A 27,300-nucleotide genomic window follows, 5' to 3' on the forward strand; every position below is an offset into this window, starting at 1 on the left:
CAGGGACAGACACCGGGGAGCAGGGACAGACACCGGGGAGCAGGGACAGACACCGGGGAGCAGGGACAGACACCGGGGAGCAGGGACAGACACCGGGGAGCAGGGACAGACACCGGGGAGCAGGGACAGACACCGGGGAGCAGGGGCAGACACCGGGGAGCAGGGACAGAAACCGGGGAGCAGGGACAGACACCAGGGAGCAGGGACAGACACCAGGGAGCAGGGACCGACACCAGGGAGCAGGCACTAGGGAGCAGGGATAGACACCGTGGAGCAGGGACAGACACCAGGGAGCAGGGACAGACACCAGGGAGCAGGGACAGACACCAGTGACAGACACCAGGGAGCAGGGACAGTCACCGGGGAGCAGGAACAGACACCGGGGAGCAGGGACAGACACCGGGGAGCAGGGACAGACACCAGGGAGCAGGAACAGACACCAGGGAGCAGGGACAGACATCAGGGAGTAGGGACAGACACCAGGGAGCAGGGACAGACACCGTGGAGCAGGGACAGACACCGGGGAGCAGGCACTAGGGAGCAGGGACAGACACCGTGGAGCAGGGACAGACACCAGGGAGCAGGGACAGACACCAGTGACAGACACCAGGGAGCAGGGACCGACACCGGGGAGCAGGGGCAGACATCAGGGAGCAGGGGCAGACATCAGGGAGCAGGGGCAGACATCAGGGAGCAGGGGCAGACATCAGGGAGCAGGGACAGACACCGGGGAGCAGGGACAGACATCAGGGAGTAGGGACAGACACCGGGGAGCAGGGACAGACATCAGGGAGCAGGCACTAGGGAGCAGGGACAGACACCATGGAGCAGGGACAGACACCAGTGACAGACACCAGGGAGCAGTGACAGACACCAGGGAGCAGTGACAGACACCAGGGAGCAGGGACAGACACCAGGGAGCAGGGACAGACACCAGGGAGCAGGGTCAGACACCGGGGAGCAGGGACAGACATCGGGGAGCAGGGACAGACACCGGGGAGCAGGGACAGACACCGGGGAGCAGGGACAGACACCGGGGAGCAGGGAAAGACACCGGGGAGCAGGGGCAGACACCGGGGAGCAGGGACAGACACCAGGGAGCAGGGACAGACACCAGGGAGCAGGGACTGACACCAGGGAGCAGGGACAGACACCAGGGAGCAGGGACAGACACCAGGGAGCAGGGACAGACACCAGGGAGCAGGGACAGACACCAGGGAGCAGGCACTAGGGAACAGGGACAGACACCAGGGAGCAGGGACAGACACCGTGGAGCAGGGACAGACACCGTGGAGCAGGGACAGACACCAGGGAGCAGGGACTAGGGAGCAGGGACGGACACCAGGGAGCAGGGACAGACATCAGGGACAGACACCAGGGACAAGGGACTGGCACCAGGGACAGACACCAGGGAGCAGGGACAGACACCAGGGAGCAGGGACAGACACCGTGGAGCAGGGACAGACACCAGGGAGCAGGCACTAGGGAGCAGGGACAGACACCAGGGAGCAGGGACAGACACCAGGGAGCAGGGACTAGGGAGCAGGGACGGACACCAGGGAGCAGGGACAGACATCAGGGACCGACACCAGGGACAAGGGACTGACACCAGGGAGCAGGGACAGACACCAGGAAGCAGGCACTAGGGAGCAGGGACAGACACCAGGGAGCAGGGACAGACACCGTGGAGCAGGGACAGACACCGTGGAGCAGGGACAGACACCAGGGAGCAGGGACAGACACCAGGGAGCAGGGACTAGGGAGCAGGGACGGACACCAGGGAGCAGGGACAGACATCAGGGACCGACACCAGGGACAAGGGACAGACACCGTGGAGCAGGGACTAGGGAGCAGGGACAGACACCAGGGAGCAGGGACAGACACCAGGGAGCAGGGACTAGGGAGCAGGGACGGACACCAGGGAGCAGGGACAGACATCAGGGACCGATTTACAAAAGGGGGTGGTGATGAACAGAGTGTCTGAATTGAGCAGACCACTCTTACCCAGTCCAAAGATCAGGGCTTGATCCATCACCGTTATTTATCTCACTGCCCCATCCCAGCTCAGAACATGGCTATATGCAAATCAGTCTGTCCCTGGCCCAGTGCATCATGGGAACAGGGCAGACTAAACTACCAAGCCAATTCTTTACCAGAAAGGAGACAAGCTACCGGGGACCGGTTTCTGGCATTTCAGCCTCGTCGGCCCGGCTTGCTTGAATCCTGATGGAGCAGTGAGAAAGGGACTCATGTCTGAGTATACCCTGCCACACCTATAGTGGCCAAAATCGATTTACAAAAGGGGGTGGTGATGAACAGAGTGTCTGAATTGAGCAGACCACTCTTACCCAGTCCAAAGATCAGGGCTTGATCCATCACCGTTATTTATCTCACTGCCCCATCCCAGCTCAGAACATGGCTATATGCAAATCAGTCTGTCCCTGGCCCAGTGCATCATGGGAACAGGGCAGACTAAACTACCAAGCCAATTCTTTACCAGAAAGGAGACAAGCTACCGGGGACCGGTTTCTGGCATTTCAGCCTCGTCGGCCCGGCTTGCTTGAATCCTGATGGAGCAGTGAGAAAGGGACTCATGTCTGAGTATACCCTGCCACACCTATAGTGGCCAAAATCGATTTACAAAAGGGGGTGGTGATGAACAGAGTGTCTGAATTGAGCAGACCACTCTTACCCAGTCCAAAGATCAGGGCTTGATCCATCACCGTTATTTATCTCACTGCCCCATCCCAGCTCAGAACATGGCTATATGCAAATCAGTCTGTCCCTGGCCCAGTGCATCATGGGAACAGGGCAGACTAAACTACCAAGCCAATTCTTTACCAGAAAGGAGACAAGCTACCGGGGACCGGTTTCTGGCATTTCAGCCTCGTCGGCCCGGCTTGCTTGAATCCTGATGGAGCAGTGAGAAAGGGACTCATGTCTGAGTATACCCTGCCACACCTATAGTGGCCAAAATCGATTTACAAAAGGGGGTGGTGATGAACAGAGTGTCTGAATTGAGCAGACCACTCTTACCCAGTCCAAAGATCAGGGCTTGATCCATCACCGTTATTTATCTCACTGCCCCATCCCAGCTCAGAACATGGCTATATGCAAATCAGTCTGTCCCTGGCCCAGTGCATCATGGGAACAGGGCAGACTAAACTACCAAGCCAATTCTTTACCAGAAAGGAGACAAGCTACCGGGGACCGGTTTCTGGCATTTCAGCCTCGTCGGCCCGGCTTGCTTGAATCCTGATGGAGCAGTGAGAAAGGGACTCATGTCTGAGTATACCCTGCCACACCTATAGTGGCCAAAATCGATTTACAAAAGGGGGTGGTGATGAACAGAGTGTCTGAATTGAGCAGACCACTCTTACCCAGTCCAAAGATCAGGGCTTGATCCATCACCGTTATTTATCTCACTGCCCCATCCCAGCTCAGAACATGGCTATATGCAAATCAGTCTGTCCCTGGCCCAGTGCATCATGGGAACAGGGCAGACTAAACTACCAAGCCAATTCTTTACCAGAAAGGAGACAAGCTACCGGGGACCGGTTTCTGGCATTTCAGCCTCGTCGGCCCGGCTTGCTTGAATCCTGATGGAGCAGTGAGAAAGGGACTCATGTCTGAGTATACCCTGCCACACCTATAGTGGCCAAAATCGATTTACAAAAGGGGGTGGTGATGAACAGAGTGTCTGAATTGAGCAGACCACTCTTACCCAGTCCAAAGATCAGGGCTTGATCCATCACCGTTATTTATCTCACTGCCCCATCCCAGCTCAGAACATGGCTATATGCAAATCAGTCTGTCCCTGGCCCAGTGCATCATGGGAACAGGGCAGACTAAACTACCAAGCCAATTCTTTACCAGAAAGGAGACAAGCTACCGGGGACCGGTTTCTGGCATTTCAGCCTCGTCGGCCCGGCTTGCTTGAATCCTGATGGAGCAGTGAGAAAGGGACTCATGTCTGAGTATACCCTGCCACACCTATAGTGGCCAAAATCGATTTACAAAAGGGGGTGGTGATGAACAGAGTGTCTGAATTGAGCAGACCACTCTTACCCAGTCCAAAGATCAGGGCTTGATCCATCACCGTTATTTATCTCACTGCCCCATCCCAGCTCAGAACATGGCTATATGCAAATCAGTCTGTCCCTGGCCCAGTGCATCATGGGAACAGGGCAGACTAAACTACCAAGCCAATTCTTTACCAGAAAGGAGACAAGCTACCGGGGACCGGTTTCTGGCATTTCAGCCTCGTCGGCCCGGCTTGCTTGAATCCTGATGGAGCAGTGAGAAAGGGACTCATGTCTGAGTATACCCTGCCACACCTATAGTGGCCAAAATCGATTTACAAAAGGGGGTGGTGATGAACAGAGTGTCTGAATTGAGCAGACCACTCTTACCCAGTCCAAAGATCAGGGCTTGATCCATCACCGTTATTTATCTCACTGCCCCATCCCAGCTCAGAACATGGCTATATGCAAATCAGTCTGTCCCTGGCCCAGTGCATCATGGGAACAGGGCAGACTAAACTACCAAGCCAATTCTTTACCAGAAAGGAGACAAGCTACCGGGGACCGGTTTCTGGCATTTCAGCCTCGTCGGCCCGGCTTGCTTGAATCCTGATGAAGCAGTGAGAAAGGGACTCATGTCTGAGTATACCCTGCCACACCTATAGTGGCCAAAATCGATTTACAAAAGGGGGTGGTGATGAACAGAGTGTCTGAATTGAGCAGACCACTCTTACCCAGTCCAAAGATCAGGGCTTGATCCATCACCGTTATTTATCTCACTGCCCCATCCCAGCTCAGAACATGGCTATATGCAAATCAGTCTGTCCCTGGCCCAGTGCATCATGGGAACAGGGCAGACTAAACTACCAAGCCAATTCTTTACCAGAAAGGAGACAAGCTACCGGGGACCGGTTTCTGGCATTTCAGCCTCGTCGGCCCGGCTTGCTTGAATCCTGATGGAGCAGTGAGAAAGGGACTCATGTCGGAGTATACCCTGCCACACCTATAGTGGCCAAGCAAACCGGGCCGAAGACGGCTGTAATGCCAGAAACCGGTCCCCGGGAGCTTGTTTCCTTCCCAGTGTAAGAATTGGCTTTTGTAGTTTGGTTTGCCCTGTTCCCATCATGCACTGGGACAGGAACAGACTAATTTGCATACAGCCAGGTTCTGAAACTGGGATGGTGCAGTGAGCTAAAAAACGGTGTTGGATCTAGCCCTGATCTCTTGACTGGGTGAGAGCTTTCTGCTTAATTCAGAGACTCTGTCCCTCACCACCCCTTGTTGTAGACATCAGGGACCGACACCAGGGACAAGGGACAGACACCGTGGAGCAGGGACAGACACCAGGGAGCAGGCACTAGGGAACAGGGACAGACACCAGGGAGCAGGGACAGACACCGTGGAGCAGGGACAGACACCGTGGAGCAGGGACAGACACCAGGGAGCAGGGACTAGGGAGCAGGGACGGACACCAGGGAGCAGGGACAGACATCAGGGACAGACACCAGGGACAAGGGACTGGCACCAGGGACAGACACCAGGGAGCAGGGACAGACACCAGGGAGCAGGGACAGACACCGTGGAGCAGGGACAGACACCAGGGAGCAGGCACTAGGGAGCAGGGACAGACACCAGGGAGCAGGGACAGACACCGTGGAGCAGGGACAGACACCAGGGAGCAGGGACAGACACCAGGGAGCAGGGACGGACACCAGGGAGCAGGGACAGACACCAGGGACAAGGGACTGGCACCAGGGACAGACACCAGGGAGCAGGGACAGACACCAGGGAGCAGGGACAGACACCAGGGAGCAGGGACAGACACCGTGGAGCAGGGACAGACACCAGGGAGCAGGGACAGACACCAGGGAGCAGGGACAGACACCAGGGAGCAGGGACAGACACCGTGGAGCAGGGACAGACACCAGGGAGCAGGCACTAGGGAGCAGGGACGGACACCAGGGAGCAGGGACAGACACCAGGGAGCAGGGACGGACACCAGTCAGCAGGGACGGACACCAGGGAGCAGGGACAGACATCAGGGAGCAGGGACAAACACCGTGGAGCAGGGACAGACACCAGGGGGCAGGGACAGACACCGTGGAGCAGGGACAGACACCAGGGAGCAGGCACTAGGGAGCAGGGACGGACACCAGGGAGCAGAGATGGACACCGGGGAGCATTTCTGCCGTTTCTCTGTAATAATGCTACCCTGTGAACAGGAAAAGGCAGGAGGAACAGAATTTCAATGACGGTCTATGGTTACCTTCACTCAGCAGATTTAAACAAACATAAGCATATAAAATGTCAACCACCCACCCACCCACCTCCCTTAATAACTTTAACCACAACACAACTTATAATACAAATACATATAAATATATATATATATATATATATATATATGGGAAAAGATAAATGTGAAAAAGGTTTTGTGTTGCATGTTTCTTAATATGTAAAGAGTATATCTATCTTAAATACTCCCCTACGTAAGCAGGTGGGATAGCTCTCCTTCCAGACCTTCTAAGAGACAACTCCGGGGCACCAGAGTCCACTGAACCTTTGCGGATTCCATCATTACTGCACCCTCAGGACCATTACATATTTTTCCTCGACAAACTTTCATCCAGGGCCACACACAGAAAACAATGCACATCTTCTGAGCTAAGCTTTGAGCCCCGGCACTTATTGTTTTACAAATTAAGCACTGTTAATCCCGCAGTATTTGGCAATAGTTGAAATTGCCAAATGAAGATGAACGCTGCAGGCTAGAGCAAAAAAATTCCATTCCACTACTTACTGTGTATATGTAGTCTTGTGTAGGGCCTCAACATTTACCCACCCAATGAACAGTGCTCCAGTTAAGAATCATTACCAAAATCTTATGATGGCACCACCTTTGGAGTCTTGTGCTTTTGTAAACCTGAAATGTACTTGCCTGTGTAACCAATTCATGACATGGGGGTGAATCCAAATTGCAAATCTGCCTTAAGACCCTTAACGTGGCACTGTATGTGTGGAAATGCACCCATCTTTTCAGATTTTTAAGCAAAAGTTTGGAGTGATATTTGGCGCTGCACACACGCACGGTCTGGTTCCTGGCGCACATAGCCATGGCTGCAGCGCACAGAGACCCTCCACTGCCGCACACAGAGAAAAATAATTAGAGGGAACATTGGTCCCAAACTAGCAGTACTGCACTAAATCCCACTTGCATCTTAAAACAACATACACCAAATAACCCTCCAGTGTTTAGAAAACAGAACAGGAAATCTCAATATCATAATAGAAGTTGGGATTCATTTGAGGAAACTGAAGTATTTAAGAACATGGCAAAGGGATGGATTGACAATGAATATGATTGTGTGAATCTGCAATCTGTTCTGGCTACCATTAAGGATATGCCTATCTGTGATCAGAATACCCTCATACAATATATGACAGATCAGATTTGTGAATAGTGGGATGGGCTTTTTGAAGAATACCCTCAAGATGTTGTAGCAATGTGGAAAGATGCAAGGGATCATAAGATTTTATTCACTGGTATCTCAACCGCAAAAGAATACTGTTTAATGTGGGCCGAACAGTTTAGGAAAAGATACTACAGATCTGACAGAGGGTATCCTGTGAGGGAAATAGATTCCCTACCACCCGTGCCTGCAGCTGGAGCTGCACAGGCTCAGCCTGCGACACCTCAGTATGTTCATGACCCCTGGCACAGGAAAGAACTTTTCGATATAAAGAAAGATCTGCATGACTATAGAAAAGACACCAAAAGTTTCTATGAAGGTCTCCAGTCTGCTATTACTCTTTGCATGACTTTAAAAGATGTAGACATTTTTTGACACTCTTCTTCCATGCAATGTGTGGAATGGGATACTATGAGTAGATGTCGCTCATTTTGGTGACACCTGGCAGAAACTTGATGGCATTGACACGCAGAGTACCAGGTGCTCCACCTGACCGATGCATACTTGCTGTCCCTGGATTGGTGCTTACCAAGTTACAGAACACAATACCCCCAGAGAAAATAGATGGGAACGAACTGACTGCATGCAAACAGAAACAGAGGGAGGAAGTGTCTGATTTCTTTACCAGATTAGAGGAAGTGTTTAAATTTTACAGTGGAAAAGACATGCCTACAATCATTGGCAAAAGGATATTTGCAGATAAATGTATTAATAACTTGCATAAGGAGCTGAAGGACCTCATTACCAAGTCTGAGAGTAGCTGGTCTATCAAAGACCCAGCAGATCTTCTCATGACCGCTACTTAGTATGAAGATTATTTTAAATTAAACAAAATTCTGATAAAAAAAATTAAAGACTTAAAAACTAAAGTATTATTGCAACAGGCTTTTCCATATAGAGGAAGACAGAGAGGAATGGAATTGAAAATATGGGAGGAAGAGGACGTGGAAGAAGTGCTAGTTGAGCCGCATCAGCTCAGGCGCAGCAATGTAGGGCAGCATTAGGCCAAAATCAGTGTGCCTATTGCTTTCAGGAGGGTCATTGGAAAGATGAATGCCCTAATTTACAGAGCCTAACAGTGGTGCATGGAAAGAGTAATTGATTGACAAGAAGTGCAAGCAGAAGTGGTACAAATAGACCACAATTTATCCAACGATTTAATGACAACAGACGCCAGAATTATTTAACAGACAAAAGCTTTTAAAATGATGACTATACTCACACTGACTACAATACTTTTGAACACCCTCAATAGGGCAGTCAAGGAAAGGGTGGAAGGACGTTCATACCACCAGTAAACCAAGCTGGCCCCTATTTTACTGCACATCGGGGGGGGGGGCACATGAGTTTCTGCTAGATACTGGTGCTACTCGCACCTCTATGGTTCATAATCGCTTTCCTAGGGCTTCCCTAACCGGTAAATTTAATAAATCTGTGGAATTTTCTGGCATCCCCATTCATGGCCCTAATTCACACCCACTTGACGTTACTATTGGACAACTACTCTGATAACTACTACAGAAAACGGTGCTAAAAATCTGTTCGGATTAGATCTATTGAAAGAATTGCATGCAACCATATATTGTTCTCCTGATGGTGTCTTTATCACACTGGGTGCTGACTATTTTAGTTGACGTTTTGTTGCAATGGATCTTATGTAGCTGCGCCCCGAGGTTTGGGCTTCTGGGGACAATGATGTAGGGAGAATGGAGATAGATCTCACTGTGATAAGTTACAAAGTGTGTCCCCTTACCACGCATTCCCGAGCATAAAATATCCAAGGAAGGAGAAGAGGGATTGAAAGAGGTGATCTCCGATGTGATACATAAAGGCATTATTAAAGAAATAGATGGTAGCCCATGTAATAATTCAATTCTTGCTGTTTTGAAGAAGGGCGCTGATGGTCTGATCTTCGGGCTATTAACAAAATTGTGGTTCCCAGTACTCTGTTGTACCTGACATGAATTCAATATTTACTATGATCCCACTCTCAGCTAAATATTTCACTGTTTTAGATTTAAAAAATGCATTTTTCAGTGTTCCTATTGCTCCAGAAAGCCAGTACCATTTCTCTTTTACATTCTGTGGCTGCTCCTTTTCTTTCACTCAAGCCGCTCAAGGGTATACAGAAAGTCCTAGTATTTATAGCCAAGCTCTTAAGAAACAGTTGTATCTGTTTAACCCCTGTAAGGACTCTGTGTTATTACAATACATTGATGAACTCCTTATTGTTTGACACAGAGGAGGGTTGCAAACTGACTTCAGTGAAATTACGGCAGCACGTAGCTACCTTGGGGCATAAAGTCTTTTTTGAAATTACAGTATTGTCAATAGGAGGTTACCTATTTAGGTCATCTCCTGTTGAAAGGGGGTAGGAAACTGCACCCACATAGGATACAATTGGTGCAGAACATGGCAAGACCACGCACCCAATCTGATGTCTACATTTATTGGAATGACTTCTTTTTGTCGCCAATGGATGCCTAATTTTTCACTAATTGCAAAACCTCTGCTTGCTTTAACATTAAAGGATGTATGCATGCCGCTTCCTTGAACTAATGTGTGAATCTGCCTTTTTGCAATTGAAAAATGATTTATGTAATGCTCCTGCTTTAAATAACCCTGATTATAACTAAGATTTCTGTTTGTATGTGCATGAAAAGGATGGCTGCAGTCTGGCTGGATTAACCCAGTCCCATGGGGGAAGGAACAGGCCATGTGCGTTTTTCTCCTCCACATTAGACCCAGTGGCGAGAGCTTTACAAATTTCTTGCACACTTTAGCTGCTGCATCCACTCCATTAAAGCAATCCAAAATGTATGTTTTGGGTCACAATTTCACAGTTATGGTACCACATGCAGTAGACATATTATTAAACAAAACTCAGATGTGGATGGTTCATGTTTCAAAGTACTCGATGGCACTAGTACAGCAGCCTATGCAGTTACTACCTTGAAAACTATGATTGAGTCATGTAAAATACAACAAATGTCAGCCCAAGCGGCAGAGCGAACAGCTCTGACTAGAGCCTGTGAATTAAGTAAAGATTTAACTGCAAATATCTATACAGATAGCCAATATGCCTATGGGGTCGCCCACTTATTTGGATGACTCTGGAAAGAGAGGGGCTTTTTGACTTTGCATGGTGCAAAAATACAGCATGGGGAAGTAATAGTAAAGTTATTGGATGCCTTGATGTTACCAAAAAGAGTTGCTATTGTTAAATGTAGTGCCCACAAGAAAATTTGTCGATGAGATAGGACAGAGAAATGCTTTTGCTGATGAAACAGCTAAACGAACAGCCAAATCAGAGTATAGTCTAATGTGTGTTGTAGGGACAGCTAGATGGAATCAGAAGTGCCTATGTTTAATCAGACTGGATTTTGTTCAGGAAATACAGGAAGAAGCTACAGAAGAGGAGAAGGAATAGTGGAAAAGATATGGGCGTCCGGATGCGATAGGATGTTAGATAGATCTGTCGGAAAAGCAAAGATGGATGCTTCCAAATCATGTTAATGCTATTGTTACCATTGCCCACTGTCCAGCCCACATCCGTGGTAAAGGAATAGTATCAACGATATATCAAGTATGGTTCAATGGTTTGATTCCCAGGGTGGCAGAGTCCCATGTCAAAAGATGCATGATATGCTCTACTTATAACCCAGGAAAAGGTACCTCCATTCAGACAGGCCATTTTGCAACCCCAGATTTGCCCTTTGAAGTCCTGCAAATGGATTTCCTAGAGATAGGACGAGTAGGCAAGCTCAAGTACTTTCTGGTAGAGGTTTGTGCTTTTAGTAGATGGATGGAGGCTTATCCTCTACGGGATAACATAGCCATAAGTACTGCAAAGGTACTCCTGAAAGAGTACTTCCCAAGATTTGGTTTGTCGCAAGTTCTTTGGAGCGACAATAGGCCACTCTTCATTGGCAAAGTGAAGGACCTGGTCTGCAGAGGCTTGCAGATAAGGCACAAGTTCTATACTGCCCACCATCCTCAGGCAGCAGGCCTCGTGGAGAGGTTTAACAGAATACTGAATGGGAAACTGGGAAAGATATTTGCTGAGACAAAATTAAAATGGCCTGACACTTTGCCAATAGCTCTGTTTTCAATGCGTAATACTGAACACTCAAAAATAGGTTTATCTCCCTTTCAGGTAATCATGGGGAGGCCTGCAAATGTGTGGAGCGTATCCAGACATAGGAAGTTTTCAGAAATTGAATATCCGCTGCTTGTTGATTATTGTGACCGGTTGACTAAAGAACTGCGTTTAATTAATTCACAGGTGAAGGCCAGTATTCCTACTCGTCTTGAATTTTCAGGTCAAAATCTGAAGCCTGGAGACTAGGTTTTCACCTGGCATTTTCAGAGGAAAACCAGCCTTGAGCCACGCTGCGAGGGCCCTGTGCAAGTTTTCCTTGTCACTCAGACTGCTGTTAAGTGCACAGGGCACAAGCACTGGATCCTTGCAGCCATATAAAGAAAGTGCCACTCCCTTGGCCATTTGATCAGTGGGTAAGAAGAGGAGTACCTGATTTTGAATGTGAGCAGATCCCTTAGCAAGTGCCATTTGGGGGTGGTGAGGTGGTGCCATTGGAGCAAGAACTTGCTGTCATTATACCTGACCCAGATGAACAGACTTTGTTTGAGCATCCTGACGTTGTTCAGCCCCGATACAATTTGCGGCCAAAGGCCAAAAAGAACTATAGACTTTGATTGAAGAAACTATCTCTGGTGAGGTAGCAACCCAAGCCGGTGATCAAGACCGCCAACACCTAGATCTGAACATAAAGCCTGCCAGTGAGGCTTTGAAGTAAGACACTGGGGACTTAATGCTCTAGGATGTAATGCTCTATAATTGCTCTTTATTTGGACAGCCTTTTAACATTAATAATAATAATAATAAAGTTTATAAAGCGCCTGGTTACACTTAAATCAGTGTGTCCCCACGCTATGGATACAGGCCATAAAAGAGCTACAACAACTGTCCGGCTGGGAGCACAAGAAGGGGCTTACCGGAAGTTGGACCGAACTACTTGGGAAATAGGTGAGTCTTCAATTTCTGACGAAACCTCACCTCAGATGGTTCCATACAGAGCTCAATCGGAAGTGTGTTCCACTGTTTACTGGCAAGGTATCTAAAAGAGCGACCACCCATCCGTGCTCTGTAAATACGCGGGACCTGGAAAAGCATACTACCTAGGGATCTCAGTAGCCACTTAGGACGATGCATGGTCCGCATATTTTGTAGGTATATAGGTCCCTTTCCCTGTGCAATGCGCTGTGCCATACAAATAGTTTTGAACACAATACGTTCCCGGATGGGAAGCCAATGCAAGGTGGCTAAGGCACGGCTCCCGGGCAACTTCCGGGGGAGATTCAATGCCAACCTAGCAGCCACATTCTGAACGCACTGAAGTTGGTGCAGTCCTTTCTTACTCAGACCGATATACAGTGAGTTCCCATAGTCCAGATGGGAGGTGACAAGGGTATGCATTAGCGTTTTCCTACCTGTGACAGGGAGTAGGTCCAAGGTTTTACGGAGACTTTCTAGAATACCATAGCACTTGCTTACAACCCCTCTGATATGATGTTCAAAGGAAAGATTGGCGTCCAGTCGTACACCTAGGTTTTTCACCTGCTCAGCGGGGTTGGGAGTGGGCCCTAATTCGGGTGGCCACCACGCTGAAGACTAGATTGACGGTGTTCTCCCCATCACTAGAAGCTCAGTTTTACTCCCATTGAGGCGGAGGTAGTTGTTATTAACATTGTTTGCATTGTCTTGATCACTTCTGATTTTTAACCTTATTGCTCCTCAACGTACTCACCGGATTTGCGTGTACCCAAGCCCTGTTCCATCGCGGCTGGTGCCGTTTGTGTGGAGAGCGAGGTCAAGGTGAACTGGAAACTCTTTAGATCTACCTCTGGTGCCAAAAGGGGCAGTCTGGTGCCTACGCGCCAGTTACCCCTTCACTGCTACTTAAGCAGGGTGTTGCAGTGGACGCACGCAGAGGGCGAGCCACCTGCGCACCAAAGGCAAGCCAGTCTGCGCCCAAACGGGACCCGGGGCCATGACCCGTGGTCCAAATGAGGGCCAAAAATGATGTTACTACATTGTTGCACACATTCTGCTAATTGTACTTTACTTTCCCCTGAGGACAGGGACACAAATTACTTATGCTGCGGTTTTTCATTTCTAACTACCCTCTGTAAAGAGTCCAGCACGCTGACTACTTCACAAGCAGATTCCTCCCCTAGTTGTGCCACCTCCGCCACAAAGGAATTCTCCTTCCTTAGTATCAATTGTCGCTCACTACCTAAGCATAAAGCAGACATCAGTGAACAACCAGATGCCATGTTTTTTACTGAAACATGGCTGCACACGAGCTCTGGCCCTGATGTGGCAACTGCCTTACCATTTAATTATGCCATAGTCAGGAAAGATAGGGGTCTTAAGACAGGTCGGGCATTGCCATAATTTACAAGAAATCATACCTGTGTAAATTTGAAGAAAAGTCATTCACGAACTGTGAAGCAGAGTTATTTAAGATTGCCCTGACTCCCAAGTTTACCTTCTCAGGCATACTAGTGTACCGTTCCCCTGGGCCGCGGGTTTCATCCTTCTCGGATTCAATAACACCTTTTCTCATAAATACTGTCAACTTTTTGATTCTGGGCAACCTTAATTTGCACTTGGATGATCCCGCATGTGTGAACAGCACTATCTCTACTTCTGATCTGGCTGCATTGAACATCACACTCTGCAACTCTGGTCCCGCTCACGTTGCTGGCCATTTACTGGACCCTATTTTAGCCAGTCTGTCCAACATTCAGTGTTCACCTGCCCTCCCTTTATGTTGGTCTGACCATTTTGCGGTCAGTTTCCGCTTTGAGATCTTTGCAAACTTACCTGTAGTTATACCTCATAGTAGCAAACCCTCTAGAAACTGGGGAAAACTAGATATTGATGTCCTTAATAAGCTTTTATCCTCCAATGCCCCTATAACTAAAAAAATATTGGCTACTCTTTCAGGTGACGTTCAAAAGTGGCTTTTAAAGGCCATTGATAACTGAGTTCCTCTCTCTATTAAGTAGATGAACAACCATCTTCTTCCTGCACCTTGGTTTACCGAGAACGTAAAAATGGAAAAATCAAAATACAAAGTTTTGGAAAGACGCTGGAGGAGGAACTACACGTCGGATACCAAACTTGCATATAACAAGGCAAAAAAGGACTACCATACTCTCTGTAAATCGACTATTTTCAGTGCTCTGAATTTTTCCAAGACACTATTTAAAAAGGTCAACGAGCTTGTGGACTCTGAACCCAAGCCATGCTTCCTGCCCTAAATTGTCGGCAATGTGAAGACCTGGTTAACTTTTTTCTCCATAAAGTTGAGAAAATATATTCTGAAATGAAGGACAGGAAACCTGATAACCTCCTTCAAACATCTTTATTTTCCCCTGCAGCCAGAGCTACCTCTTACCAAGATAAAGAGGCACCCATATCAATGGTTAAGCTAGAATCCTGGTCCCCACTAGATATGAACTCTTTCAAACGGATTTTAGATAGCATTAAATCTGGTTCACCCTGTGATCCTCTTCCAATCTCGGTGCTTCAACTGCTTGAGACGCCGGAGACGCTTGAGACGCCTGCACTCCTGATAATAATGGAACTTCTGAAGCAACAGTTCCCCCAGAGTGGAAGCACGTGATGGTGCTTCCTCTTCTGAAGAAGGCCAAATCTGATCCGGACCAGCCTTCTAATTACCGGCCTATCTCATTCCTTCCATCTTTTTTAAAAAAAATGCTTGAAAGGCACATAAATTCTCAACTAGCCCAGTTTGTTGATTCATAAAAAATTCCTACATCCATCACAATCAGATTTTAGAGCCGTTTTTTTTATCTGAAACACTCCTTGGAGTTACGGAAAGGCTGCAACATCATCTAGACTTGGGAGACATGGCGACCCTCGTATAACTTGATTTAAGCGCAATTTTCGACAGTGTCTCACACACTGTTAGTGGAGGCTTTACAATCCTTGGGTATTATTGGACCAGCACTTAACTGGCCAATTTCTTTTCTCACTGATCGTACATTCTAGGTCTTTTCTCCAACTGCCTGTTCCAATAATCATGTTTCCCCCATGGGGTACCACCTCAGGGCTCCATTTTAAGCCCTTTATTGTTCAATGTTTGTCAGACCTTTAGCCAACATTGCAGATGAGGCTGGGTTGTCCCCGTTCTCCTATGCGGATGACACCCAGATCATCTTCGCCCTCTCTTCTGAGGAAGCATCTGTGACATCTGCTCCTCATCTAGGTCTGCGTAATATTTCATCTTGGATGCAGGCTAATTTTCTTAAACTCAAGGGGGAGAAAACTGATGTTTTGATCCTGGGGAAGAATAAAGATCTTTGAGGGCCCCAACATTGGCCTACTGAAATGGTTGCTTTTCCTCAGCCTTCTCGCCATATTCGCAATCTAGGCTTCATCATAGATGATTTATTATCTATGAAAAACCAAGCAGTGAAGGTGGTTGCAACTTGTTTTACCATACTGAAATGGCTCAAAAAGATTATCTGGATGTTGCCCAGCTCTACCCAGAGAACCGTGATCCATGCTCTTGTTACCTCAAGACTGGACTACAGTAACATCCTCTACCTGGGGCAAATAAGGAGGTGACGCGCAAGCTACAGGTAGTCCAGAACGCCGCCGCCAGACTGATCTGTCAGATTCCCAGAACTGCCTCAATCTCAGGCTCTCTGCGTGACCTTCATTAGCTCAAGATGGAGAGCCGAATTAACTTCAAAGCCCTCAGCTACATGTTTAAAATCAAATCTGGAGGGACCCCTCAATACCTGCAGGCTCTGGTTCACCCCTACCTGCCCTCACATGCGCTCCGCTCTGCCACTCAGGCAAAGTTCTCTGTTCCTAGAATTAGACGGTCACGTATGGGTGGTCGATCCTTTGCCTACTTAGGCCCAACTTTGTGGAACTCTCTCCCTGTGCCGCTTCGCAATGAAACTGTGTATAAGAATTTCCATAAAAGCCTAAAAACTAGGCTGTTTAATCGATAATCGTCCCTTCCTTCTGGTCATTTTCAGCTGGCGCCGGAAACCCTTTTTGGGTAGCTGTTGCGCCTTACAAATTAAAATTAACATAACATAGTGTAGTGTAGAAGGGAATTTTGGAGATTTTTTATATTGCTGTTTCTGGTTGATAGTTACGCTGCTCCTTGATTCTTCTAAAACAGATATTTATATATATACTAGGTTGAAATGGGTAAAATTGTGGACCTGCCATTAAGGCCTTTTGGAAAGATGTCTTCTGACCAATTAGGAGAAATAGAAGTGCTTGCTCTTAATGCCCCTGCTCAAAGCTGGTAATTATGGACCAAAAAGAGGAAAATAGTGGGGCTTGTATGTTCTCTATTACTGGTATTGGCATTATTGGGCCTATTTTGGTGGCTTGAAACATACCAGCCTGTTCATATCTTAGTGCCTCCTACTCCTACCACATCTGAACATGATCACTTCACCTTGTCTCCTCTTAAGAATTTGCACCGCCAAATGTATAAGCAGAATGCATTTGTTCAAACGTTACAAAATACCCACAATGGTACAAATATCACTAATTGCTGGGTTTGTGGAATGTTACCATCCATAACACATCGGGGAAGGCCACTTATTCCTTTTCCATTTTAATCTGGGGGGTCAGCCAAGGCATGGGCGGAAATATTATGGGACAACACATGGTGATACATGTATTACAATGAAGAAGACAAATATGCACTTGCAGACCATATCTACCACACATTTGCATATGACACCGTCAATGCATTTGATAGGAAGCTGAGGTTTAATGGTACTAAGATATAAAATGAAAGCTGTAATACAACCAAATGGGTTTCGGTATTCCACAGCAACGAAAGGTGGAAAAGGATGAATTGCGCCCTATCTAAGAATATCAAATGCCGGCACCATTCGGTGTAAGAGGGATAGGAACATTAGTTCTAGGAAATAGCACCTGCAGTAAAACGATTACTTTTAACATAATGACATGTTATTTCTGTCTACCTCTTGCCACCACTCCATCAACATCCAAAAATACCTATTTTGGGTGTGGAGAAAATGCATATGTATGGCTCCCTGTTGGATGGTCTGGAACAAGTTATATTGCATTTCTCACACCCCCTACGTTCCATATATTGCTCCACGGAATTACTATAAAAGGCATTATTTGACCATAAGGCAGTTAAAGGATACTGTAGATCAGACAGATACTTCAGCACAGCAGTTTGTGGATGCAATAAAAAGTCTGATCCCGCTTTGGGGTACAGCAATAAATAGTAGACACAAGAAACCTTAGCAGAGTATTGTAAGCCACCATAAATACCACCCAAAGTACATTGGCCGATATTACTGTAGAGATGCAAGCTAACCGCCTTATGACTTTGCAAAATCGCATTGTTTCAGATGATATGGCTCCAGTCCTGCATGACACCATTCCTCTAGGCTATCAAATGATTACTCAATTCGTATAGGCAAAAAAGGAGGTGGTCTAGCTGTTGTGTTCAGGCAAATATTACATATCACTAAAGTTAATGACATGTCCATAAAGCATTCTTAGCTCTTCTAACAAGATGCAATACTACATGTCTTCATCCTGTAACTTCCTGCTCCTTTACAGACCTCCACCTAGCAAGGCGACATTCCCAGACGCACTTCTAGACACAGTTTCAAACCTGATCACAATACACTCCAACTTATGCATTCTGGGTGACCTCAACATTTGGTTTGACCACACCAATATGACCCATCCAAAAACAATAATCACTGGCTGAGATGCATTGAACCTGCATCAGATTGTACACAAACCCACACACATCACTGGACATATCCTAGATGTCATTTTTGCTAATACTGAACTAGTTACCTTTCAAACTAAAACTTCAGTCACATGGTCAGATCACCATTTGCTTGCTTTCCAACATAAGGCGGTACAAAAGGGATGGTGATGGACAGAGCATCTGAACCAATCAAACACTCACACCTAGTAAACAGATCTGGGTTTAATCCATCACCGTTCTTTAGCCCACTCTGCCACCCCGGTTCAGACATGACCATAAGCAAATCAGTCTGACCCTGTGCCTCATGGGAACAGTCCAGCCCGAACTGCCAAGCCATGCCTTCCCTGGACCGGAAACAAGCTTCCTAGGACCGGTTTCTGGCATTTCAGCCGTCTTCAGCCAGGCTTGCTTGAATCCAGTGGCAAAGTGAGCAAGGGACTCACGTCTGAGCATACCCTGCCAGCTTATTGCGAACAAAGCTGTGCAAAAGGGGGGTGATGGACGATGCATCTGAACCAATCAAACACTCACACCCAGTCAACAGATCTGGGTTTAATCCATCACCATTCTTCAGCCCTCTCTGCCACCCCAGTTCAGACATGTCCATATGCGAATCAGTCTGACCCTGTGCCTCATGGGAACAGTCCAGCCCGAACTGCCAAGCCATGCCTTCCCTAGACTGGAAACAAGCTTCCTAGGACCGGTTTCTGGCATTTCAGCCGTCTTCAGCCAGGCTTGCTTGAATCCAGTGGCAAAGTGAGCAAGGGACTCATGTCTGAGCAAGACAGCTGAAATGCCTTCCCTCCCCTTGTTTTGTGGAAGAGACTCTTTTCTACATCCATATAAAGATCCCAGACTAGCTATATGCACACTGTCACATCTGATCAGTTAATACGCTCCCTGTGCAGTGGCACGGAGAGTGTCCAGAAAGAAGCTGACATCAGTGTGAAAAGTTGGCTCCTATATTTAGCTCGGCACCACTTCCGTGGCAGGACAAAGCAGGTGTGGAGCCTCGCGACGCCAGCTGCTGCTGCACGGGAGCAATGCTGGGAAAATCTTTGGATCCAGACTGGTGCCTGAGGATATTCACAAGGCGAGGCATCTGCAGTTAGAGTATCCATAGAAATAGTATCACAAAGGTAAGTCATTTGTTATTTTGTCCAATACACTTCCTCTGAATGGTTCTTTTATTTATTATTTATTTATTTTATTTTTTAAACTTGTAAGGCGCAAACAGCTACCCAAAAAGGGTTTCCCGACGCCGAGACACAGCACAGAAGAGTGACACGGGATCGCGGGGTCGTTCATGTTTATTGATCGAACAACCAGGTTTTTCCTGAACCTAGAATAACTGACCTCCTTGCGAATGTGGGGCGGAAGTGAATTCCAAAGGGTCGGACCCTGATGAGCAAAGGATCTACCTCCCATTCTAGAGAGTTTGAACCTAGGCACACAAAAGATTGCTGCTGATTGTGATCGTAGGTTTCTTTTGGGAATGTTCTTTTGAAGATTGCCTTGAAATTTCTATCCAGTGTAAAGATAAAAAATACAATTCTTTATCCAGCCTTGCATCGCTTACAATTACTAACAATAAGAATTGTAAAATGTTTTGTTAGATGTCAGTTCAATTTTGAAATGTATTGTGATGTCATTCACTGGAAAGCCCATTTAAGACGCAGTTGGACACGTGGCCTGCTATGATTTTCACTTCTGTCAAAAGTCCTGTGGAAGGTCCAGGAAGATCAAGCACCATTGATTCTGATCACCCCAGAAAAGCATTTGGTATGCCAATCTTTTGGTACTCTGCCCTCTCTTCCAGACAGGGTGGAGTGGTTCTCCCAGCAAAATGGTCATGCCCTCCATCCCACGTGCCAAACATTTCAGCTGCATTTGTGGCGATCGAGTGGTGCCAGCTTTAGTCCTTTTGAAGGTACTGCTGTCGTCGTTTTCAGGAATCCTGCCACAAATTCATTTATATGATTCTCTGGGACAAGTTTTGTTCATAGGTGCAAGAAAGGTCTGAACAAATTTCAGTTAAGCACTGCCTTGACTAGCAGGGCTGATTGTAAAATGTGGTTGCCCTGTCTCTCCCTGGAATAATTTTTGACTAACATGGGCAGACAGAAATGCTTGGTCAACAAAGTGGGAGGGGAAATAGTACTGCTTACTTCAGTTGGAATAGCCGGACAGTTACATTCTAAAACAGGTGCATTCTAGCAGCTACAGGCCTTTCTGAGCATGCGCAGAGCTCTGGCTCAGTACTGAAGGAGTTAACTATAGTTGATGACTCAAGCGAAATAGAAAGGCAAGCAGCAGTAAAGAATGCAGAATCACATGGATAATGCAAATAGATGCCACAAACAAAATGGCTTCAGCTTATGCTAACGGTAATTCCGGTGATTTCCACAGACGCTCCTTTTAGCATTAGCTGAAGACATCGCTATGCAATAGAGGGAACATGAAAGTTATACCTTATATCCACTAACATCAGTTGACTAATCTCTTGATCAGTTACTACTTGGGCACTTCTATTCTAAACATTTTTTTTTAACATTATTTTGATAGACCTTCTAGTGTTCTTCTGTATGAGGGCTATTGTACCATGATATGTTTGGGGGGTGGAGGAGTAGTATTTATCAAAGTGTGCACAAAATATTTATCTTGCAGACAAAACAATATTTCAAATGCAAATATTAAAGCAAATACACATATTGTCACAAAAACAATCTTTGTTTTGGGGGACCATGAGGACCAAACGGGGCCATGGGAATTAGGACTAGGAGCTGCAAAGGGCTGCTTCACCTCCAAAATGGGGCGACCAAAGGGGTACATTGCTAACAAAAAAAGTACTTGGGAAAATGAAGCCACTGTACAACCAGCCAGAGGGGAGTCTTCTCCCTGTGTCCGTCTGAGCATCACAGGCAGGCTCTTATCGTTCATCAAGTGTTCACTTCTCCCACAGTGGATCTGCACAACTTGCAACCCAGAAAAACAATCACGGCCCAAGCTAAGTAAAACGTTTTTCTTTTAGGATGGGGCAATCATCCTCCAGGACAAATACCCTCAACGATCCTGTCCAGTGTCTCGGGCAGTGCACCAGTATTCTTCACTCCACCAGAGGCACAGCACCTGTACCCTGAACTCAAGTCCTTCCCTAACCCAACCCTGTTTGCTCCGCTGGCGCACTGCTCTTTTGTCGGGCCGCAGATTGTACCCGGTGTACTCCTTATCAACAAACAAAGGTGCAGACTTGCTTTCACTTGGGTACTGGAACTCAGAGGCCTGATGCACAGATCTGAAGCAACCCTTGTTTCTGAGGGGGTCACCTCAGGCAAAACCACCTTGCTCTTGTTATCGGTCTGTGCCTCTCTCAGCTAGGCATAAAAAAACTGTAACAAAGCGAATGATCAGTTCTCCGTCCTAATTTGTGACCCCTTCTTTCACCCCAGATTTATCCGACAGTGGTAGGGGTACACACTTCTTCCGGTCTTCCACCTTCATCGCTGTTATAGTTGCAAGCAACGCCTGTGCTGGTTTCCTGGATGTATCTGATGTCCTGACCCCTCTGGCAGTGGTTGTAAGGCAGCAAATATCTGTTAGTAAACAGAACAGAAATCTTTAGACATAACATACAAATAATCAATCAAAGGATATTCTATTTCAAAAACGACCTTGTATTATTATTTCTGAAGAACCTCAAAGAAAAGGAATTTCAAAACTAATCTTTTTCACGATACTGCTTCTACTTTGTGAACTTTCACTATTGTGCAAAACTGCAGAAACCTCTAAAATTATTTTCTTTGCATAAGAACAACCATGTTTTGCCCTTTATGACCGTGCTCTCATATTATAGGTGTAGCGAGAAACTCTAAAACTATGAATGTAACAGAGATCCATATTACATGAATAACTGATAAATTAAACATAACCTAGTAGGTACGTTAATTTTCCAGCAGAACTTGTTTGTGGCAGACAAGAAAACAAGCAAAAGAACATTTTGTTCTTAAAAATGTGTGCTACGGGCATATAGGCTTCTTTCCCAGCATTGTGAACCATATGTATCATACTTTTCAAGATCTGTGCCATGTAACATCATATTCAGGGGAGAAACCTATTCACCAGCTCTAGCAAGGGTTGTCGGCTTGATTATATGGACTAACTAATGAGGGACTTGTGATGCCTCTGCGACTTATGTAGTGCTGTAATAACATCAACAATAATGGTGTTGCCACCTGGGAACTTGGAACAAAACCTACCAACATATAGTTCCCCTTAAAGGTCAAATAAGGGAACATCAGTCTATTCTACCCATCCTTTCATCCTTATCTAATTCAAATTTTATGAGTTTACAGACAGGATGGGCAGTAACATGGCATATTTATTTATTAATTTTGTTAATTCTAACAATTTGTTTAAAGTGTATTACTTGATAACTAATTAGACGTGCACTGGTGAGGTGCTTTGTCTCTCTTTATTTAAGAATATATTCACAGCATCCTGTGAAATGAATGACTAAAGCGAGCCCAACCAATTGTCTCATAGCCTCTCTTAGACAGACTCGAAAAAGAGAGAGCGAGAGAGAACACAACAAACAAAAAACAAAAAAGTGTGTTACTTAATTGTGCTTTCCGTTAATTTGCCCAGGAGCTACCCCCCTTCAACAGTAGGTAACCTAAGTAGGTGATCTCCTGTCGACAATATTTACCCCCTTCGGCAGCTGGGCACAAACAGACTTGCTGGAGGTAAATAGCTAGGAGAATCCATATCAAGGAGGCCATATCCAATACTGTTGAACTGTACCAATGTGTCATTTTTAGTGTACAAGCACATTGAGCTAACTAAAAAACATTAATCCAATAAACAACTACCAATTCCTTTAGCTATTGTACTGTTTTAACCCCTTCTATGCTGATGACGAGCTCAGCTCGTCATCAGCCACGGGTGGCGTGTGCTGATGACGAGCTGAGCTCGTCATGTAACTCGGTAAAACGAAAAAAGCCGCACAACGCAAAAATCGCTGCAGCAGCGATGCGGTTAACATGATGGCGCGTGAATGCAAGCTTAATTTCATTGCTTCCTTATCTTAGCCCTGGCACAGTAATATTAAGTTATAACCATTATTTCTGTATGCATGGCAGAGCTATTCTCTACACATGGCCCACAGACACTGATGCCCCTTGATAATGTTATTCAATAGGATAAAACCCACCCTGGATAACTCCTATACTTGTATTATTTCTCAAGAAAACAGTGATATCCCCATCTGCTCCTAACAGATTATGCAAAATTTGCTCTAGCTAATTTTACTAAAAACAGATCTGTGGTGTCCAATCTTGTTCCAGGAAGGCTTAATCAAGGCCATAAGTTCATTGAAACAACTAAGTAAATTCTTCCATTTCTTAAATGTAGTTACATTTCTAATGACGATATCCTAACTATTAACATGAATTGAGAATTAATTTGACCCCAATTTTCCTAGGCACATTTTAGCCTCAGACATCATTAGAGCAAAGTTTACATTACCTGTAGTGTTTTATCCTACAATGTTAGAATCAGGAAATGTAATTAATACAAAGGAATTCGTTAAACTACTCTTCAACATTACAAGCCGGTATTATATCTGTTTTTCCTATTTAGAACAAGTGGCACTGGAGTGTGCTTTTGCTTAACACGTGTTATTTGCTGTACACCAAAATAGAAGCATATCTGCTGAAAAGGAATATGTTCCCTGTTCAATCAAATACAGCCCTGTTTATTTATTTGTATTATTATTGCAAAGGCTGTAGACTAAATGTACAACTTGCATTTACACAATTATATATGTGCATGTACACATCAAGAAATGCCTTGATGCTTTCATAGTGTAATGTAGGCCCCTAAAAGTGGAAATCACACACTGTCACAGTGGCTAATCTCAGATAAAAAAAATGCTCAAAAACTCCCTGCGTGAACATTTTGCTTTCAGTAGTGCTGGTCAGTTTGAAATACAGGACTTGGCCTCTGACCCTTAAACTTGTTGTCCCCTGTCTGAGCAAGGCTATCCCCATGTGGCCATCACAGTTCAAGTAACTCTCAGGAAGCATGACTGAGGGGCTGACTCCGGTGGTGATATTTTAAATGTAGGATGACACTTTTGCTGTCTTCTTTTTTTTTTTTATTCTTATGCAATGTGTTTTCTAGCACCTAAAGAACTTGCTCAAAATGTTAGTTTTCATAATGCCATAATGCACCCAGAATTCTTGTGCACAAAACGCTTGCAATGTAATTCACGTCTGTACAGCTACTCTTTCCATAACTTTTAATAGACATTGTATTTGACACAGCAGCCATTAGACCATACTACATTTTAAGTTTGTCACTAAGAGACAGTAATATCGTCATTGTTAGAGTAACTAATACTCACCTTTATAATTTGGATGCACAATATATTTAACCATTTAAACATTGAAATCTTAATGCACAATTTGCACAGGATACTTTTCTACAGTGCTAAATATTATTGCATTTTCAAAGTGATGTTATTAGACATTACAAAGATCATGATAATGCAAAAAACGGTTTTAGTGCAGTGACTTTTAATAATTTTTCTTCATGTAGTCCATAATTATTCCTGTATATGCCTGTACCTCCTCTTTGTCTCCTTGCTTATTCAGCGGTAAAAAGGGTATCCACAATAATGAAGCTGTATTTCAACTTTCACAATTAGTAGTCTTTAATGCACATATTTGTATGCCACTTTGTACTAACTTAAAACCTAGTTGCCACAGCATTTATTTATAGCTTGTGTGTGGGTAAAGCCTGTGTTATTTATTCAGCTGTGTTTTATGACCGGTAGGCGTTCGCTTCACACTTTTTCAGGAGAAAAGGTTTTGTGCCTAGGACTGATAAATCCTGTCTGGCATTTAATGGCACAGGGCCTCTTATAATGCCACATGTTTCCAATACAACAGCAATGTGCTGTATTAGAACGTCCTCACAGAAACCCCAAAAAGTTGATAAACCACTCATTACCTCTCTGCTCTGACAGACAGCTTCCTTCGGACAGACAACTTGAGCAGCTGTTAAAAGCTCTCTTTCTGGTGCTGGGAATGAGGCTTAGTTAAAAACCAGGCATTCGAAGCCAGTCAAAATCTATTGTTGGCAGTGTGGTAAAAGGACGCTTTTATTTTAGCAGCAACCAATTACTCATATAATGTGAATGCCTTTTAATATTTAATATGATGTGTCTAAGGATAATGCTGTAACATTCTGCACAGCTGATGGGCAGTACTAACAAAGTGTTGGCCATCTATTTTTAATTTTGTTAAGTCCTAGTTGTATAAAACACATGAATTTGTTTTTCTTTGTGGGTCCTACTTTTCCCTATTGCATGCCTTTTTTTTGTAGGTAAAGTTAGTTTTAACATTATATAACTCTTGCTATACCCAAAGGTCTCAAAGCACTTTATTTGTTGTGAGATAACATTTTCTCTTTTTATATGGAATACTAGAAAATTCTGCTTCGAGTTTTAATTCAAATTTTTTACCATTGTGGCAATATAATTGAATGTTCACACATCTATACTTTGTTACTGCTTTTACTTGACTTAGTAGTGTGCAGTTACTTAACATATTTTATATAATTCATTCTTTGAAATTTAAAGTGTTATTCTTCCAATGGCATCTGAAGAACACAGTGACGACAACAAACCAAATTGAGCTCATTCCAGACATTTTCAAGAAGGGGCCACACACTCCTATCACACAGCACAGTTTGCAAAGGCAAGCCATCCTTACATAAAGAGCACAGTCGCTACTCACTCAAACAAGTACTTTACAAGCATTACTACCGGTGTCAGTCCACAAACCTCATAGACACTCAAACACACAATCAACCCACAAATCAACACTAGGACAAAAACAAGAGGCAGCCCATAGACTGTACTCAAACCACACCAATTGTAAATCATATTTACAGACAAAAGAGCTCTCAAAAGTAGTCCAGAGACTGCACCAAGATAAGTAAACAGCCCATAGACTGTTCCATGTTACAAATATCATAAGGCGAAAAATCCTCACATTTGTACACAATCAAACATATAATCTTTTAAAATCAAACAACCCATTTACTGGCCATTGTAGATCAGGATCCTTTTTAGGTCTCGGCCTACGTAGGCTGTGCTTGCGCAGTCTCGCTGGGCGAGAAATTATGTCTTCTAGTAGGGAGGTAAACGAGCCAGCTCTTCTCCATTGGCTGGCTTCCTAAATGGCGGCCAGCCATTGGAGAAGAGCTCTGTCTGTCCCTTTAAGCCCCGTCCGTTTCGGATTGAGGGGCGTGTTTTTTGCTGGCTCACTGGTTAGAGGAGGCAGACCTGGAAGCAGAGGTCAGCCCGGGACCAGGGTTCATTTCCCGGCTCGGCAGGGTCTTGAGTCCTAAGATGTCCATGGACTCGACAATTCTCGCTCCGGTGCCTACTCGATTCACGGGTTCACACTCTGCGACTCTGGGCAATAGCTTGCTTAATCTCCACAACGGCCCCTCGCGGTGGGATGCCTAGCTTTCACCTTGCGGATACCCTGCCGGGGTTATCTCACAGGGGAATACCAGGACTGGTTCCCTAAGCAAGCGCTTAGAAACCGCTTGGTGATTTGCGCTATATAATTCCTGTACATTTACATTTACATTTACATTTTCTCCCTGACGTCTTCAGTCACTCAACAAAAAACACACCCCCAGTCTGAAAAGGACGGGGCTTGCTGCCTCTCGGGAGGGGCGTGCCTTTTGGCGTCCCGGTTCTTGAAAAACTTTGAGCGAATTCCAAAGCATGCAAATTTTCGGATAAGTATTTCAGCTCAATGGAGGCGGAACGCCTTACCAATGTGTGCCCGGACCACCGTCCTCCCTTTCCTCGTGCTTCCAGTCCCAGCCCTCCTCACCTGCACCCCGCCGCCGTCACTCTGCGCCCGGCTGGCAGAACTC

The sequence above is a fragment of the Lissotriton vulgaris genome, chromosome 12 (genome assembly GCF_964263255.1).
Source record: "Lissotriton vulgaris chromosome 12, aLisVul1.2, whole genome shotgun sequence".
Lineage (NCBI taxonomy): Eukaryota > Metazoa > Chordata > Amphibia > Caudata > Salamandridae > Lissotriton > Lissotriton vulgaris.